The sequence below is a fragment of the Lissotriton vulgaris genome, chromosome 1_1 (assembly GCF_964263255.1).
Source record: "Lissotriton vulgaris chromosome 1_1, aLisVul1.2, whole genome shotgun sequence".
Lineage (NCBI taxonomy): Eukaryota > Metazoa > Chordata > Amphibia > Caudata > Salamandridae > Lissotriton > Lissotriton vulgaris.
This window is the reverse complement of record NC_141685.1, coordinates 1,430,777,566-1,430,796,303: the sequence shown is the minus strand read 5'-3', so window position 1 is coordinate 1,430,796,303 and position 18,738 is coordinate 1,430,777,566.

The window sequence follows — 18,738 nt, the reverse complement described above, 5'->3', positions numbered from 1 at the left end:
TCACAGGTAAAACCTAAAAATAGAAAGGAAATATTTTTTGAGAAGGGACCCAGTTTTGAGGATCTGTTTGAAATAACACTTGAGAAACTTTGTGGTAAATTAGTGCCATTTAATGTAGATTGGGCCATGAACCAATGGTCAGAATGTACCCAGGTTTAAAGGCCATTTTCTGTAGCTTTGTATTTTTCTCCTAAGGAATTTGTGGAAAATGTAAAAGCTGCATTGGACATAATTGGAAATGAACCTGTTACTTACCAGTAAATTTACCCCCATTAGGGGTCTTCCTCATCAAGTCCTTACATCTGAGGGATTGAGGTGCAGCACGTAGGTTATTTTTCTATTTCTTTTAAAAATCCCCCTTTTTTATTATAATCACTCCTCTCCTTCAACTCTTGTTGTGTTATCAAGCTATAGATAGTTTATGTGTGACCAGAGAGGGAGGGTAGGGGACTGGGTCGAGGAGGACTCAGAATCAGGGTAATGAATATTACCGGTAAGTAACAGGATCACTAACCCCTCATGGAGTTCTCCTAGTCCCAGTCCTTACTTCTGAGGATGTATTCAAGTCAGAGAAAAATAGAGTCACACCACACAATACAAATGACAAATATGTTTATTAGAGAAAAACAACAATGATTTTATTGCAATAGTCAGAACTTTTGATCCAAAATGATCATCCAAATCAACACAAATTGAAAGACGATAGTGAATAATGAAAGTCTGCTGAGAGGACCAAGTGACTGCTTGGCAAACTTCCAGCAAGGATAGTCCTCCTGCTTCTGCCCAGGAAGAGGAAACTAGGCTAGTGGAACGACCCTGGACATCAGTCGGAAGAGGTTCCACCACTGAAGGATCTGCACAAGCAATCTCCTCATGGACCTTTCTACTCAGGGTCTGAGTTGAAATTTTCTTTCCCTTTGCAACAGAACCATGTGTGATTTCTGAATTAATCAGAAGAGCCCTACTGACATCTAGAGCAGAGGGAATAGAATTTGAAGATGGATCTGAAACAAACAGGTAAAATAAACTCCTAAGCATTATGGAAGGTAGAAGAAACCTTAGGAAACTTGTGACCCCACCTAAGTACCACTCGATCAGGAAAGAATTTCAGATATGGAAAGATGGCCATGGGAGCCCCTTATTTCCCCAGACATCTTGCTGAAGTAATGGCCACGAAGAACACTACCTTAGCAGACAAGACCAATTTTGCGCCCTCCAGAGGTTCAAAAGGCGCACCCTGTAACCCACATGAAACAATAGACAAATTTCATAAGAGAAGGTCTCTATAACCTGAAACTCCTAAGTGACCTTATTACCAAGGGAGAAAGAGTGGTGAAATCAGGAAAAGTAAGGAAAGCTGCTATTGATGCCCATTGATTCGAAAGAGTACTAGGATTTAATCCCTTCATAAAACCATTCTGTAAGAAATCCAGAACCTTAAAGGAAACAATAACAGTAGGATCCTCAGATATAGTGGAACACCATTTTGAAAAGGAATTCCAGTGATTTTTGTAGGTTATCAGAGTAGATTGTTCACAAAAAGATTGAATCTCCAGAGCTACTTGGGAAGAGCAGCCTATATTCTCTAACCCTACTCGTTCAACGGCCAGTCCGTCAGACACATCCACTTTACCATCTGGTGAAATAGCATTTTATAATTGAAGGGGAGACTGGTCGTGTAGCAGATGAAATAAGTGACCCTTGGATAGAGCTAGAAGGAGAAGAAACTAATGATATATGGGCCAGTAGGGTGCAATCAGAATCACCTGGGCCTTCTCAATCATTATTTTCTGGAGAACCAGGGGTGGAATAGGAGGAAAAACATACAGCAATGCCAGAGGCCATGGGATTGCCAGAGCATTTACTGCCCATGCCAGAGGGGATGGTATCTGCGCAGAAAAAGAGGACATTGTGCATTCTCTGGGGAGGCAAATAGATCCAACCATGGACTCCTGAACTTCTGACAGACAAGATGGAACTGAGGAAGAGACAAGTGGTACGTCACTGAGGAAGACAAATTGCTGCGGAGACCATCTGCCCAGAAATTCATCTCTTTCCCCAATGTATATAGCTCTCAGTCCTGGAACACACACCTCCTCCTGTGACCAAATCAGGGATGCAATCTGTTTGAGGGACATGCTGCATGTACCCCTTTGACTGTTCAAGTATGCCCTCAGTGAACATGTTAACAAGTCTCTCACACCTTAGAAACAAAAAAGCACTCCCATCAGTGGCTGACCGAAGGTTCAGCACATCATCCCCAATCTTTATAAGCATTCAGAGTCCTGTGCAATCACTTCCAGAGCTTGCCACAGCTAACCTCCACTGACAACCAGATATGAATCTTTGTAGGAAAGAGAAAGTGCACCAAGAACAAAGTCAGTTTTCTCCAAGTATATCCAAAACGTCTCTTTATTGTAGTCAATAGTAAAAAATGGAAATCAACCAACGCATTTCGTTCCACTGAGGGAACTTCATCAGAGCTGATAAAATCTATACAAAATATAACGTAAATCACAACATCTACATACAAAAAACACACAGCGAGGTCTTTACCAGCAGGTAGGGGTTTTCCTGACGAGGTCAAGCTTTGCTGCGTGTCCATGCTTCCCTTCTCATGGTCCTCAACCTCAAGCCCTTGGAATCTATTGGGACTAGTTAAACTAGAGATTTCCCCGGCTGCTATACTGCCAATGGATGGTGATTGACCATGTACTTCCCGTGCTCTCCTGGGGTCATCCTTCTCCCTACTTCAAGTTCCCTCATTTAAAATGAGTGTCTTGGGTAGTACTTTAAAATAAGTCTGCAGCGAGAATTTTGATTCTTTTGACTGTTTCTCTGGGTTTTCTCTCTTTTGAAAAATTAGACTTATCACTAAATCTGGGCTTTTTAATTACCTCATGACTTTTATATCCTTTTAATGCTTTGCCATGTACCTCTGAGTTTTCTGCTACTCTTTCTTTGTTTCGTTTTGATAATATATCTGGAGACTGGGGATTTACCTCCCTTATAGCCTTGTCTGCACTTCTTAGCACATATCCTGGCCCCATGCCTTGCCCCATGCCTTGCCCTATCACCAAACCAGTCCCAAGTGTACTCTTTTACAACCTGAGAATTATCCTCATTTATACTTCCACTAGCAATCCCCTTGGCCCCAGAACTGCTTACTGGAGTCCTCACGTCCCTTTTCTTTGCAAAGTCTGTTGATTGTTTAGGCACTTTAGCTTCTGCTTGCTCCCTGCCTCCCGGTTTGCCTATTACAGTCACTTCCGTACTTCTGGCCCCTCTGTGGCTGCCGAAGCTGTCTCTAACTCCCCTTGCCCGAAAGGAGAATCTCATTGCCGCCCTCCACCCTCTATGGAGCTCGAGCACAGCTCTCATCCAGCACTTGGAAATAGCTTTCTCTCCTTTCTGAGTCCGCCGTGGCTGCCGTACCCAACTAAGGTGTACCGAAGAGTCTGTAAGACACCGCCCCGGTGGGGGATTCCCCACCCCTTGAGATCTGAAATAACGGCACACACAGGAAAGAGATCTCAAGTAGGGCAAACTGAGGTGAATGAGGACCCAAAAAAAACTATGGAGAACCACACACTCCTGTGACACAAATAAAACAGTAGCTGACACGACGAGTGATGCACCGATCATAAGTCCTTGTATGAACAATATTAATGAACTTAGTTTTATTGCATAACCGGCTACAACCATACTGGTTTAATTATTCCATTATATAGCCATTATCAAATTTGTTTAATAATAATAAAAATGTGCCTACTTCACCGCGGACGGGAACAAAAACAGGAAGAGGTGAGGGGGAGGAGTCACTGTGGAAGAAAAAAAACGTGCTGGGCCCATAACCCAGAGGTCAATGGATCAAAACCATCCTCTGCTACCAGCAAACTGATCCAGCGGGCCACCAACCTGCGGACATATATCACTAAATATTAATTTGGGCCCATAAACACACTCACTCGTTTGGTCAGTGTGAACACCGCTGGGGATCGATTTTAGGACTACAATTGTACATTCATTGCTTATCAATTCTTATATCCATTAAAAATACTAAGCCATTTCTAAGCCAAGTGGATCTATTTTAGTTGATTTTATTTGGTGACCATGACATATGTCTGATTTACCTGATTTTCCCTATTGAATAAATCACAGACTTGGGTAAGTTTTAAATGTTTATCTAAATTAATCATCAGAGCAAAACAAATTACAGTGTTAACTCCATCATTGTGAAGAGGTAAGATCTGTTACCTAATTTAAATTTTAAGCTTTCAATGACAAGGACCTCAGGAAAAAGAGGATAGAGAGAAAAGGCACATTGACACAATACACAGGTTTATATTTACCTTGGTATGGTGCGAAAATCAGACCCCTATGGCCAAGAGTAATGGGCTTCTCAGAAAAGTTCAGGTAATAAAGACTTCAGGACAGGACAGGACAGTGACCTCTTCTGGATTCGACGCCTGGATCTCACCCCTCTCTGGTGCTAACCTCCTCCTCGGTTCTTCCGCGATCTTCTAATTCTATATGTCCCAAAATTTGGTGCTGCACCACTTTCAAAACGTATATAATCAGGTCATATCATACTGAGTCCATTTTGAAGAGATGATTCGTGATTCTTGCTTAAGTACTTTTATTTTCTTTGAATTTTATGCCACAACCGACGCTTTTCGTTCTGTAAATCAGAACTTCTTCAGAGCTGTACGGTTAAACATATATAGAAAGACAATATATAACACATATATAAAACTACATATAAAAATACATTAACAATACAATATAAAACATCTGTGTGAGAAGGAAGGGGAGTCGGCCTGGATTGACGGCCGGAAGTGGGACATATCGGGAGGAGACGCCAGAGACTGCCTGGAAGCGGCTAACGGTCTAACTGTTTTCAGGGACTTGCAGGCATGAAAACTGAGATGGGACGATAAAAGCTCGCCACCAACAGAGGGCGGGCGGCGTACTCGGGAAGCAGTACCCAGGAGCCCGGAGGAAGACGAAGAGCCCGGAGGAGGAGCGGAGCCGATCCCGGTGGAGCCCAGCTGTCCCGGAGGAGGAGCGGAGCAGTTACCAGTGGAGCCCAGCTGTCCCGGAGGAGCGGAGCAGATCCCGGTGGAGCCCAGCTGTCCTGGAGGAGGAGCGGAGCAGAGCCCGAAGGAGCCCGGCAGTCCGGGAGGAGGAACGGAGCCAGTGCCGGAGGAGCCCGGCAGTCCCGGATCGGGAGAGGAGCGGCCTTCGGAGGAGCCAGGAGGGAGCAGGTTTTGATGTGCTTTAGATGCTGCTCCCTCACCCCCTTTTCTTTAGGTTATTGCTGTGTTTCAACTGAAGGATGGAAAGGCTTAGCACACTGTCTTTTATGCGAAAATAGGCTAGTGTTTTAAAATTGTGCTTTGTGTGTAGGGACTATCTCTGAGTGCGTGAAATGTTTGTATAGTATGTATGTGTACGTGGCATGTGCATATGGGTCAGTATGAGAACGCTTTTTTATGGCTGGGCTGCTAACCAGGTGGCCAATGGGATGTGAAAAACAGGCCCGAACCTGGTGCCCACATGCGAAAGACAAATAGCATTTTTTTAAATTAAAATATGACACTTTCCTTACTAAAAACGTGTCTCCTGGAAGCCAGTGAATGGGAGGGCAGTTTACATCAGGAGCCATTGCAATGATAAGAGCCCGGCTCCAGTAGGTATCACAAGTGTGCGACCTTTCACTTTTCCTAGGAATACTTTCTATCCTATTTAGACCGAAGTAACACACATTAGTGAGAATGATGAATTTGATTTATGTACTGACCAAATGGAGAATTGAAGAGTCCCATGGGTTGGGGTTCATCCTATCTCCCTCCACCCAGAAGTTAGAGACATTGTCATGTTTAAATTTACCCCTTCTTCTTCCATCCACATTGAAACATAAGAGCTGTACCATTGCACATCTGACTTGCATCCCTACTTTACACCTATACCTCAACTCGGACTATCGTTGCTAGATGTTGGGGGACACCACTGTGAGTATTAGTAAGACTGTGCTTGTGTCCAGCCATTAAAAAGAGTAAGTATTTTCAAAAGAAGCTCACCTGCTTAGGTCATCTACTGTAAAAAAACAAAAAAGGGGGGAAGGAAGGAGCCTGGCCCCTGGGTAAATTAAATGAACTATGAGATGCGCGAGATGCATGAAAAAGTCCTTTTGTGCAACTAGCACTGCGTTTTTCGTCAGTTTCTGTGCTTGGTACATGTATTGTCGCGTCCTATTTTGTATTGTGTGTATACCAAGACTGCGTTTTATGTTTTACTTTGGCTTATGTGCTTATTATGCAAATTGTCCTGTACTGTTCTACGTGGTAAGTGCATGGATAGCTTGTTGTTGTGCACTCTCTCTCTCTCTTTCTCTTTGAGCCTACCTACGCTGTCCAGGAATGACCATGCTGGGACCAATTCCATAAGACAACTGGGTGGACTCACTCTTAGCCATTCACTTCATAGAAAGCTGTGAATACGCTTTTGAATAAATGAAGACACTGTACCTCACAAGTACACTTCTAATTGGCTTTAACACAACAGTGTTTGAACAAATTGACAGGAACAAAATACCATATTATGCCATGTTACTGCCCCTCCTTTCTGTAAAATGATGGAATTTAATTGGCTGAAAATGAAATGACGGGTAAGACGACTGATGTCCCCTAATCTGACCCTTAAAAGGGAGCTATATGTGGGTGGCCTTCGTTTAAATGCCTGAGTGGCACCATCATCATCGTTCATGCTACCACAAACATTGCATATAAGTTGTAGGGACATCGCAAGTCCTTCATTAACTAGTGTAGTAGCTAGGTTGTAAAGGATGATGTAAAAATAATGTTTACAGAAAATGATTTGAACTAAACTGAAAGGAATGTTGTAGTAAGCCCTGCTGAGTGGGTACTGAGGTCAAGATGTTTAGTTAAAAGTAAGGAACATTGACAGGATGGGACAGTGCTCAGCATGTGTACTTTATGGTGCACAATACTTGGAAGGGTACCTGTATGCCCATGATAATAGCGCATCACACTTTTTATTGTGGTTAGCAGATCTTGAAGAAAATATAGCCCTGCAGGAATTTGTTTGTAACAACAGGTTTTTGCTGGAAAAGTCAGTTTAAATTTGACAGACTATATAATTAATAATTTTAGATTTCTTGCCACAACCATAAACGTAAAAGGAATGGACACAAGAGATAATTCTTATGCTGGAAATTCCTAGAGGTGTACAATAGTGAAAGTTCATGAGTGAATAATATACACAGATGTAAAGATTCAGAGTATCCATATTATCTTCCTTTTAAGTAAATGATACCTATTTCCCCAGCTGATTGGGAGAGAAAACTAAATTGTGTAACGTCTTCCCCTGCCAGTTCTCTAAAAATTTATTTTATACTCGCTACTAGATTCAGGACGCCCTCCAGTCATTAGAAGAGAGAGGTCGGACGCGATGCACAGCCTGGCTGCTTGTCATGAAACACCTATGACCACGACCAAGATGGAGCCGCAGAGCAAAGATATGCTGGACAAGGCACTATCACCGACAAAAAGAATGAAAGAGAGAAGGGCTGTCCAGAAGCCCCCAGCCTGTTGGTCTACTTGTGCCTGAAGTCTCAGCCCATTGGGCCTAATTGGTGGGCTCACTTGTGCGGAGTCTCTGCCTCCCTTGGTCCATCTCTAGTCTGACCCCACTCCACCCTCTCTTCCTTTGACTCCCCTAGCCCCCTTTTTCACATGGGGTGTTTTAATTCACTTGATGAAGGAACAGTGCACGAAGATAGAATAGGGTTAGTAGGGATGGACTTCACGGATCAAGAATAGGGTGCGGGTACCCTGTCTAAGGTACCAGCGATAGATTAGTTAGTGAACAGGGCAAAGAGACTGTGATCCCAGAGAAAGAACGACCTCGCCCTGCAACGTGGAATCTGGATCCGAGCTGGACGCATAGCTGCACCGCCGGTGCTCAACAGCTCCAACGCTAGATGAACAATGGGAGCCTACCAGTAATGGCTCACTGTAAAGGACACTGGAAAGAAGAAGCTTTGACAAAATTCCCTGACCATCAATTATATTAGGTTGATTTTCTCTCCCAATCACCTTGTATTCCTTTTGCCCAAATGGAAAAGAAAAAGGTTTTCCTTTGAAATTCTACATCAATTGCATCCATAGTGTCATTGTATTAATAATATCATAGGAATATCATACCATATGGAAGAAAGAGTAAACTGTGTATCACAAGGATTATACAACGCCAGTTGCCCTCATGAATATACTTATGAGTTTGGCTCCTCACACAGTCCAGTTCTCAATAATGCACTTAGTGGTCCTTATCCTACAAAACAATTAGTATGATAAACTCGTTTTTGTGTTAGAAGGAATTTACTGCATCATCTAGGAATTATGCTCATCACCAAGTTTAAACGTGTGGTACAGCAAATACCCTTTTTGTATACACTATCTCCCAGTTTGTTACATTCACTGCATAGGTTATTGACAATGCTGTTTGTACTGATAGCAATCTTTTTCCCCCGCTGTCTGTGCATCTACCTGTACAACCTGTATACCACCTTTGTGTTCTCTTTGCATAAATACCTTGCGCCCTAAAACTATGGACACTCAGCTCACAAAAATTAGAGTAATGTATGAACAAGAGATACAGGACATTATGGAGATTGAAATAAACTGACAAGCTGGCTAGTTATGTTCAAAGGGGCAACTGTTTATAGAAAAACGTCAATCATGAACATTATCTGCGCCATCTTGTCTGATGGAAGTTCCTACGTGCACATAAACTGCAGTCCTTCTGACCACCGCCGCCATTTTGTATTCCGTTGGTCACCTTTGTTTCACCCTGCCCATACTAGCATCCCTCTGACCAACCTGGTATGTGAGCTGGGGGCTATAAACTATCACCAGGACAAACATCAACAGCACTTGCTGCCACAAACTTGTTTTTCCTCTCATCTCTGTTTACAGGCAAACCCATGGACACCCTTACACAAACAGGTTCCAATTACCAAACAGACTCTTGCAAACATGGTTTGTTGCACTGCACACAGCAAGACTTGTTTTTGCCAACAATGGGACCTGTTTTTATCAACAGGACGGACTCTTAGATCTAGCCGGTCTCACATGTTTTAGACCCTGAGGCAAGGTCCAGCTGCAAAATAAAATTGTCTGTTTGGCCTGGGTGGGAGGAGAATAACTGTTGGGCTTGTGTAACCATGTTGATGAAACAATGTTTGGCTTGTGTGACAACCTGTCCGAGGCGGGGATACCAAGCTTACATGACACTGATCATAAAGATTACTTTGTCCTGATACTGTATAAAAGTGACCTGGAGGAGAGCTGTTGTCAGAACTCCTCATCAGATTACCACGGTGTCTGTTGACAGGTTCTCCTCATGAGGAATAAACGTGTTTCTTGTCTTCCAGTTGCCAGCGCCTGCCTCAATATTTTGATAGTAAATCCAGTCAATTAAAGGTGACCCTGCGCCGGGGAGCATTGGGGGTCTTAGGAGATTCGCTGCTTTTCACATAGCGTAGTAGTGTTTTAGGGTTTAGGGTAGTGTAGGGGTGGGAGTAGTGTGGGTAGCCTAGTAGTGCTTTAGGGTTTAGGGTAATGTAAGGGTAGGAGTAGTGTGGGTAGCGTAGTAGTGTTTTAGGGTTTAGGGTAGTGTAGGGGTGGGAGTAGTGTGGGTAGCGTAGTAGTGTTTTAGAGTTTAGGGTAGTGTAGGGGTGGGAGTAGTGTGGGTACTGATCCAGCATCACTATAGAAATTCTGTCATATAATACTCACCATACTAATCAATACCAAGGCCCATACAACTATGACAGAATATCATGGAGCTGAATCATGTGGCCTAATTAATCAATCTATTCAAACTCATATGTACAATATTTACAACTGCAGTATAACATTTTATTCATAAGTATAAAGAAATAACATTTAACTAGACCACTTTGGCCGATGGTTCTAACTAATGGTAACGACTAAATAATCAAGACCAGCTTGACGTTTTAAGTCTTTTATTTTTAAAGATTCAAAGTTTCAAAAACTTTATTAGCTCATTTATTAATTCCAAACATTTTTATTAATTCAGCTTTAATCATTAATTTATTGTCTCAAAAGGTCCGGCACTTCAACATTGCACAGAATTAATGAATTAAAATAAACAATAACCCCTAAAACCCTATGTTAAACTTTCTGACCTGAAAAAGAATAATCATTTATTAAGCATTCATAGTTCTTACGTGTCCAAAGGAAAACGGACAGCACTTCGCCCTCAGGAAACAGTCAGCCCCGCTCCCCTCAAGAGGCTAAGTTTATATACCTTTTCTTGCTCACTAATCTAACTAAAAATGATATTTTTGCAAAAAGCAGCAACCTAATTGGTTGTCATCCATCAGACCACCGAGAGGCCAACGCATCATTACTAGTGACATCATTATGTCATTGTCCATTGACACGAAGCAACACTGACTTCTCAGAGTTGTTACATTAAACTAAATGTTCATTTTTGTTTCCTCCAGGATTTTAGCCAAGCTGCCTCTACACGCTTCCTTGGCCTTGACGCTTTTGCTTTCGGAGCTTGATACACACATCGTCCTTTGTTTGAGCTTCTGCACGTTTCCGTGGAAGTTTTTCAATGAAGGCACATCACTGCTGTGCTCAGCTCCTTTTAGTCAGGCCAACCAACTTTCATTAGGACTAGGCCTCAAACCTTTCACTCGAGCTAGTATTTAAACAAACACAAAAAGGTGATTAATTCAGGTAAAATAAACCATTCTGTTACCCACCCTCCATTGCTAATATTTTAACCCATTAATATATGTCACCTAGCAGAAGCAAACAAATAAAGCAGCACATTTAATATCTACCATTCTTCATGATGTCCAGCTGAAGTCTTTATAAATCTGAAAGAGTAAAAAGATTGACGAACAAAACATAGATAAACAGTCACAACATAGACAAACACATAAGCACACATAATGAAAGCACATGCCATAATGTGATCAGCCGCATTAATAGTGACAAAGACAATAGGACAAACAAGACAATATTAATCAAGTGTTACAAGACAAACTCGCAATTGCAACATGAGCACATAAATGTTAGACCCGCGTGTTTGTGAATGCAAATTTACTCTAGGTTGATTTAATAATACAAATCATGCAACAATTCATTAATAAATTAGTTCATGTTACAGAGAATTAATTTCACGAGTCAGAATAAAATGAATTCTGAAACTCGCTCCATCAACTCCCTCATCTGGTGATTTAAAAATCACCAAACAACACCCAAAATGTAGAAAATTTTGAACCCAATTTAGAGACGTCACACCTTGCATTCTTTCAGTATTAGTCTCCCTAAACCCCTGTTCCTGCTGTCTGTTCAACACTTTCAAACTGAGCCCTTCGCATCTCTTCTAATTCATATTCCTTCTCCTGTTCCTTTCTGAGTTTGTAAATCCTCCTCTTTTCTCTCTGATGCTTTTTCCTCTTGTGAATCATGCAACTAATTTTTAGCAGCAATATCACAATAATGATGACAATTACTGGATAGAGCACTTTGCCGATGATTGAGCCACCATTTTCTGAAAACCATTCTTTTATTGCCTCCATTCTTTTGCCTATTTGTTCTGTGAAACTTTTTTCTTCCAGGGGTTCTATTTCTTCATGAAACTGTGTAATATTCTTAATAAGCGTCTCTATATTCCGACTCTTGTCAGGAATATAAGTACAACAATGCTGAACATGTAAAACCCCACAGACTCCTCCCTCTTTTGCAAGCAGAATGTCTAATGCAAGACGATTCTGCATAACCATGCTTCTAGTAGCAACAAGTTCTGTATTGACTAATTGAAACCCACTTGCAGTATCTGTTGACAACCTATCTACAATTGTAGAAACCTTTCTGATCTTGATTGAATTCATGGTAATTCCCACCATAGGAATGACAGCACCAAAGATGTCTCCCAGGATTTCTGTAAAACTTTCTCTTTTGTACCTATTCAGATGTTCACCAAATTCAAAAGTACCCTTTTCATTTCTGTCAACATGAAAACATTTTGGAAAAACTAATCCAAGATAACATGTCCCATACCAATGGTCTGGGAGGCTAAAATATGCCTTATTGCCACAAATAAAAGAAATTCCAGGAAAAATTGGATCCTTACCACCTTTAAATCCCCATCCCCATATGATACGATAGGTATCCTCACATTGACTAGCACCCACAAAAAAGTTATCATAGAGCGTGTTATCTCTTCTAATGCAAAATTTACCACTAACTGGTTCATCTATATGAAAAGCTGCATTTGTGTTAACACCATTTAGTTTAGCATCCTTCATTTGCCAGTACTTAGACTTGGCATGTTTAAGCATCTCATTTCTCTTGTAAACAGCCCTTCTCTCCTCAACCATGTTCAGGAAAGTCTTTTCTTCTGCTCTCATTTTGCATGTTAAATTATTTCTATAAGCATATTCGTAATTAAGTTCATTAGTGACTATAAAGAATTCCCTCATCTGTTTCACAGGTATCACTTTATTTAAGCTATTTACAACTTTGAGATTTGCAAAAACCTCATCAAAATCTGAATAATAATACTCCAAATGACCAGTTTGATAAAACAGGCTAGCAATTCCACTGCAAGTGATGCCATAAGTGAGAGGTAACATGTTATAAGTAACCCCCTCTGAGACAGAAGCAGGCAGCTTCACACAGACATAACAATCTTTAACATCTATTACTTTAACATATTCAGACAATAGCCTTGAAAATGAATTGCTAGAGAAATCTCCAACAGATCTATCTTGATGGATCTCTGGATTATGCTCAATAACTCTGCTAGACTTGCCAGCATGTTTCTCATGTTTAGTCTCTACCTTACTTGTTATGTTAGTCTTGAGTTTCTGTTTTTCAATACCAAAAGGGTACACTACAGCTAATATTAACCAAACTAAAATTAATAAAACCACACAAATTGAAGACATTTTGCAACATCTTCTTAATATCGAACACCTTGAAGTATCTGAACTAGGCATTTTGAAAAACGATCAAAATTGAAAAACAAAATTTTTAAATAATGTAAGTTAACTAAAATATAAGTGTAAAACTAAACTATACCCCCCTTTTTAAATTTTTTTTTTTTTAAAAAGAACCCTAAACAGCTTTTCTTCGACCTTGCGTCACATGAATATGTGCTTTTCAACTAAACACAATTTCTTCGACCTAAAGTCACCTAACACATTTTCTTCAGCCTTATGAATCAAAAACCCTTATCTAAAACTAAACAGCATCAGTCGTTATCACTAGCTTCTTCCAAGTCTTCCTGACTGCTACTTTCCACCTCAACTATTGGTGGGATTATGATGTATGCCCACTCTGGAGACTTATACTTTTGATTCGGCTTTATCACTCTTTTTGTCTTACGGGTGATCACTTCAATTTTCTTATTATTCTTGTTTTTCTTATCAGAATCTTCTTTTTGACTAGACACTTCGTTGATCTGCTCTTTTGATTTCTTTATCAGTTTGAATTTCAAACTATCTTCAGGCCAAATATCTCCTTTTCTCAAGATTTTCTTCTTTGGCACGTTTTCGTTACATTCAGCTTTCCAAGCTCTTTTTCTGAATTTTCTTATTTCAGATTCTTCATCACTTACATCAGTGTCTGTATCTGAGACTTCAAATCTGTACCTAGAAACTTCTTTATTCGGCAGCTTCACTCCATTAGGAACATCATCATCCTTATAGCTGGTACTTGGTAATTCTTCTTTTTCTTCAGTAATCACCTTTAGCTTCCCAGTTTCAGGTTTCTTGCTCCTGCACACAGAGTTACTTCTTTGCCTTTCAATACTCTTCCGGACTAGATTTCTGTCTTGCTCAGAATCTTCTGCTCCTGAATCTTCTTTTTCTTCTTGAGATTCCTTTGCTAGCAGGTCTTCATCAACACCTTCATCTCCAGTTTCGATATTCAGATCTTCTTCATTCAAGTTCTGATTCTCATCTAGATTCTCTTGATGTTGATTTTCTTGCTGATCATCAGACTCAGGATCTCCAGGATCTCCTTCTGAATCTGAATCAGTCGTCCCTCCACTATCTTCATCAGGATTCTCAGGAGGTGGTACATGAATTGTATGGCTCGCATGCACCCACCTTTTCAGCCCTTTACACTTGATTGCATTTGTTGTGACCAAAATGACTTGTCTTGCTTTTTGCCAAGTTGGTACTAAACAATTTCTTCTTCGATGAACTTTAGTCCTTACCCAGTCTCCGGGCAACAAATCATGAGCTTGTTCTTTCTCCTTAGTAATTACATCTGTTCCCACCTGATGAAATACAGAATTAACTACATCAAAAAGATTCTGGCAGTGTTGAATGATTGCACTATCATTAATACTCAATAGTTTGCCAACTGGAACAAATGCTTGCCTCATCACTTTTCCCATTAGAATATCATGGGGACTAAGGCCTGTCTTTTTCTCTGGAGTGCTTCTCAATGTCATCAGAACAAGTGGAAGAGCATCTGTCCACTTTACTCCTGTGGCTAGACACATTTTTGAAATCCTGTTTTTGATAGTTCCATTTATCTGCTCAACAACACCTGATGCTTCTGGTCTGTATGCACAATGCAGCTTTTGCTCAATGTTTAAAGCTTCACAAATCAATTTCATTAATCTGTTTTCAAAATGAGTTCCGCAATCACTCTCAATGGTCACTGGAAATCCATACCTAGATATGATCTCCCTCAAAAGCAATTTTGCCACAGTGACTGAGTCATTGTGACGAGTTGGGAAAGCTTCCACCCATCTTGAAAACAGACAAACAAACACAAGCACATATTTTAGCCTGTTGTGCATCGGCATCTCAATGAAATCCATCTGCAATCTGGTAAATGGACCACCCTCCCGTCCTATGGTTCCCATGCTTACAACAGTTTTCCTATTCGGATTCATCTGTTGACAGGTCAAACATCTTTGGCAAAGTGACTCTGCAATGATTCTAAATTTTGGACTGAACCATGTTTCTCTGAATAGTCTAATCATTGAATCTCTTCCTAAATGCCCTGGACCATGGTACATCCGTGCCATGTCAGCAATCATGCAGTTTGGCATTACAGGCCTTCCATCTTTGTAAACCCAAACTCCATCTTCCTCTCGCTGTCTGCATTCAGCTTTTAACCATGAGTTTTTCTCTTCATCTTCTGCCTCATCTTGTAATTCCTTTACCTCCTGCCATGTTTCAACTACAGATATTAGCATGAGAGAATTCAACATGTGACTTTTGTCTTTTTCCTGATTGATTGAATAATTGTTCTTTGCGCAGTACTTTGCAATCTCATCTGCATAAGCGTTTCCTTTAGTGATGTAATCCTCTCCCTTCCTGTGAGCCGCACACTTGACAACAGCAATTTGCTCTGGTAACTGAATGCCATCGATCAATCTCTTGATCAATTTCGCATTTCTGATTGGCGTACCCGCAGAGGTTAAATAACCTCTTTGAGACCATAGCTGTCCATAGTCATGAACTACGCCATATCCATACTGACTATCAGTCACTATGGTTACCTTTTTGCCAGCTGCTTTTTCACAAGCTCTAATTAGACCAATTAACTCTTCGATCTGAGCAGAACGAATTCCATCAAGAGGTGAACCTTCAACAACATCTGAGACTGTGCACACTGAATATGCTGCTCTCAGAATCCCTTCATCAGTTCTTAAGCAAGAACTATCCACAAAATACACTAGATCTGATTCAGGTAAAGGAACATCTTTTATGTCCTGTCGAGGTTTTGTGCAGTAATCTACAACATCCAGGCATTCATGATCAATGTCATTTTCATTATTTACCTCAGTAACAATTCCATCTGGCAATAATGTGGAAGGATTTAAGTTCACACATCTTGCAATTGAAACATTATCTGATCCCAGAATTGTTTTCTCATATTTTGTCAGTCTGCTACTTGTCAAATGCTGAGTTTTACTTCTGGTAAGAAGAATTTCAACTGAATGAGGTACATATACTTTTACAGGAAATCCCATAATGATACCCTCACTTTGTTCAAGACTTACACTTGTTGCAGCCACTGCTTTTAAGCAACCTGGCAAAGCTTTTGCAACAGGATCCAAAACAGCTGAGAAATATGCAATTGGCTTCCTCAGTTTTCCATGTCTCTGTATCAAAACAGACAATGCACATCCTTCCCTTTCGCTGCAGTACAGTTCAAATTCTTTTTCATAATCTGGCATACCCAAAGCTGGAGTTTCACATAAGCTTCTTTTTAGTTTTTCAAAAGCTTCCAGTTCAATTTTTGACAATCTGATTGGATCTTTTAAGTCTGCTTTAGTCAGTCTTTGCAGTGGTTTCGCAATTACCGAAAATCCACGAATCCATTGTCGACAGTAACCAACCATTCCCAAAAACATTCTGACCTGTCTTTGTGTTGTCAGAGGCTGTATTGCTCGAATCATTTTAATTCTTTCAATTGTCACTTGTCTTGTTCCCTTTGCAATTCTGTGACCAAGGTATTTTACTTCTTGTTTACAAAACTGCAATTTCGCAGGTGACACTTTATGTCCCTCATCTGCCAATCGATTTAAAAGAGTAATGGTATCAGTTACACAATTTTCTCTTGTTTTTGCTGCCACGAGCAAATCATCAATATACTGTACCAGTGTAGAATTTCCAGGCAATATCAGATCTTCCAGAGATTTCTTTAATAACTGATTAAAGATAGATGGACTCTCAGTATACCCCTGTGGAATACGACACCATGCTAAAATGCGATTCTGGAACCTGAATGCAAAAATTTGCTGGCTTTCAGGATGCAATGGAACTGTAAAGAAGGCATTACACAGGTCAATGACCGTGTACCATTCTGCATCATGCGGAATCTGATAAAGAATTACCGCAGGGTTTGGAACAATTGGACAGCATGGAACAACAATTTGGTTAATTTTTCTCAAATCCTGAACAATTCTATATGTTCCATTTGGCTTTTTAATACCCATAATCGGTGAATTACATGGGCTGCTCTCAATTTCTTTTAGCACACCTTGACTTATACATTTTTCAATCACTGGAATGACACCTTCAATTGTCTCAGCTTTCATTTTGTATTGAGGAACATTTGGAAAATCTATTCCCTGCTTTACAGTAATTTTTACTGGATCTACATTTTTCATAACACCCATGTCATTCCCAGTTAGATCCCAAATTTCTGGATTAACTGGCTTTTTGAGCTCTTCTGGCAGATCATTTTTTATCAAAAACAGGAAACAGTAATTTCTTTTCTTCATCAACCATCAACATTGTCAATTTATAAAGCCCATCTTCTTCTGATGTTTGCATTTCAATGCCATCTGGTGAGCAATATATCCTGCAATTCATTTTGCATAATATATCACGACCCAACAGGTTCACAGGACTGCTGTCACAAACTAGAAATCTGTGTTTATCTTTGTAATTTCCAATCCCCACATCAACTGGTTCTGTTAGACTTGTTTTAATTTGCTGATTAGCTACACCTACAATTTGGATGGACTCACCAGAGAGAGGAAGGTTTTCTATTTCTGCTGATCTAACAGTAGAACGGGTAGCACCTGTATCCACAAGGAAAGTGACATCGACATCATTCACTTTACCATTTACAAATGGACCAGACTGATCTACCTCAAGAGTGGGTCCAAGCACACACTCTTCTTCCTCTCTCAGGCACTGTCATGAAAAATCTTCTGATGAATCACTCTCTTCCTTATTTTTCAGCCAAAATTGGGAAGCATTTGACATGTTAACTCTTGACACATTATTTACCTGATTACCTCCACAGAAACCTGTTTCGGGTGAAAACCCCTGAGCATTTGTACTATTAGGAAATGGTGCTTGTGGTACCTGACTTTGCTGAATTTGGCTCTGCTGTATCTGGTTCTGCTGAATCTGGCTCTGCTACCTGTCGCTGTAGCTGTCGCTGCTGACTTAACTCGTTTAACTGTTGCTGTAGCTGTTGCTGCTGATTTAACTCACACTGTACCTGTGGATTCAATGAATTATTTTTAAAATTTCTGGGCGGGTTTTTACACTCGCGTTTCCAGTGTCCAATTTCGCCGCAATTAAAACATGGGAGCTTTTGTTTTAGCTCTTCAACATTTACATTAAATTTAGGCTTGTTATTATTATTAAAATTATTCTTAAATTTCCTTGATTCTGCTGCTGCATAGAAGCTAACTGCTGTTGTTGCTGCTCTGCTACCTTCACTTGTGCCCACATTGCTTTCTCTTTGAGATTTTTCTGCTTTGCATCTATCTCGTCACTGCAATATGTTTCCTTTCTCAGGATGTCATCAACTGAAAGTGATTGCCAACACACAATCCCATTTTTAATCATTTCACCAATTTCAGGTCTCGGGCCATAAACAAATCTGTAAATAAAGTGGCTCATGTCCTTTTCACTTAATTTTTCATAGCCACTGTACTGTTTGAAAACTAACAGTAACCTTTCATAAAATGAATGTACTGATTCTTTTGGTTCCTGATTTGTTCTGTCAATTTTAACCCAGTCCACTTCTTTTGGAGGAATTTTCCCTTTCAGCCAATAAATTACTTTATTATAAATGTCCATGACATCTTTTGACGGGGCACCTGTAATTGTGTCTTGGGCAGGTTCTTCTTTTGGCCAATCCACAGAAATTTTGCATTCTGTCCAAAGATCTGATG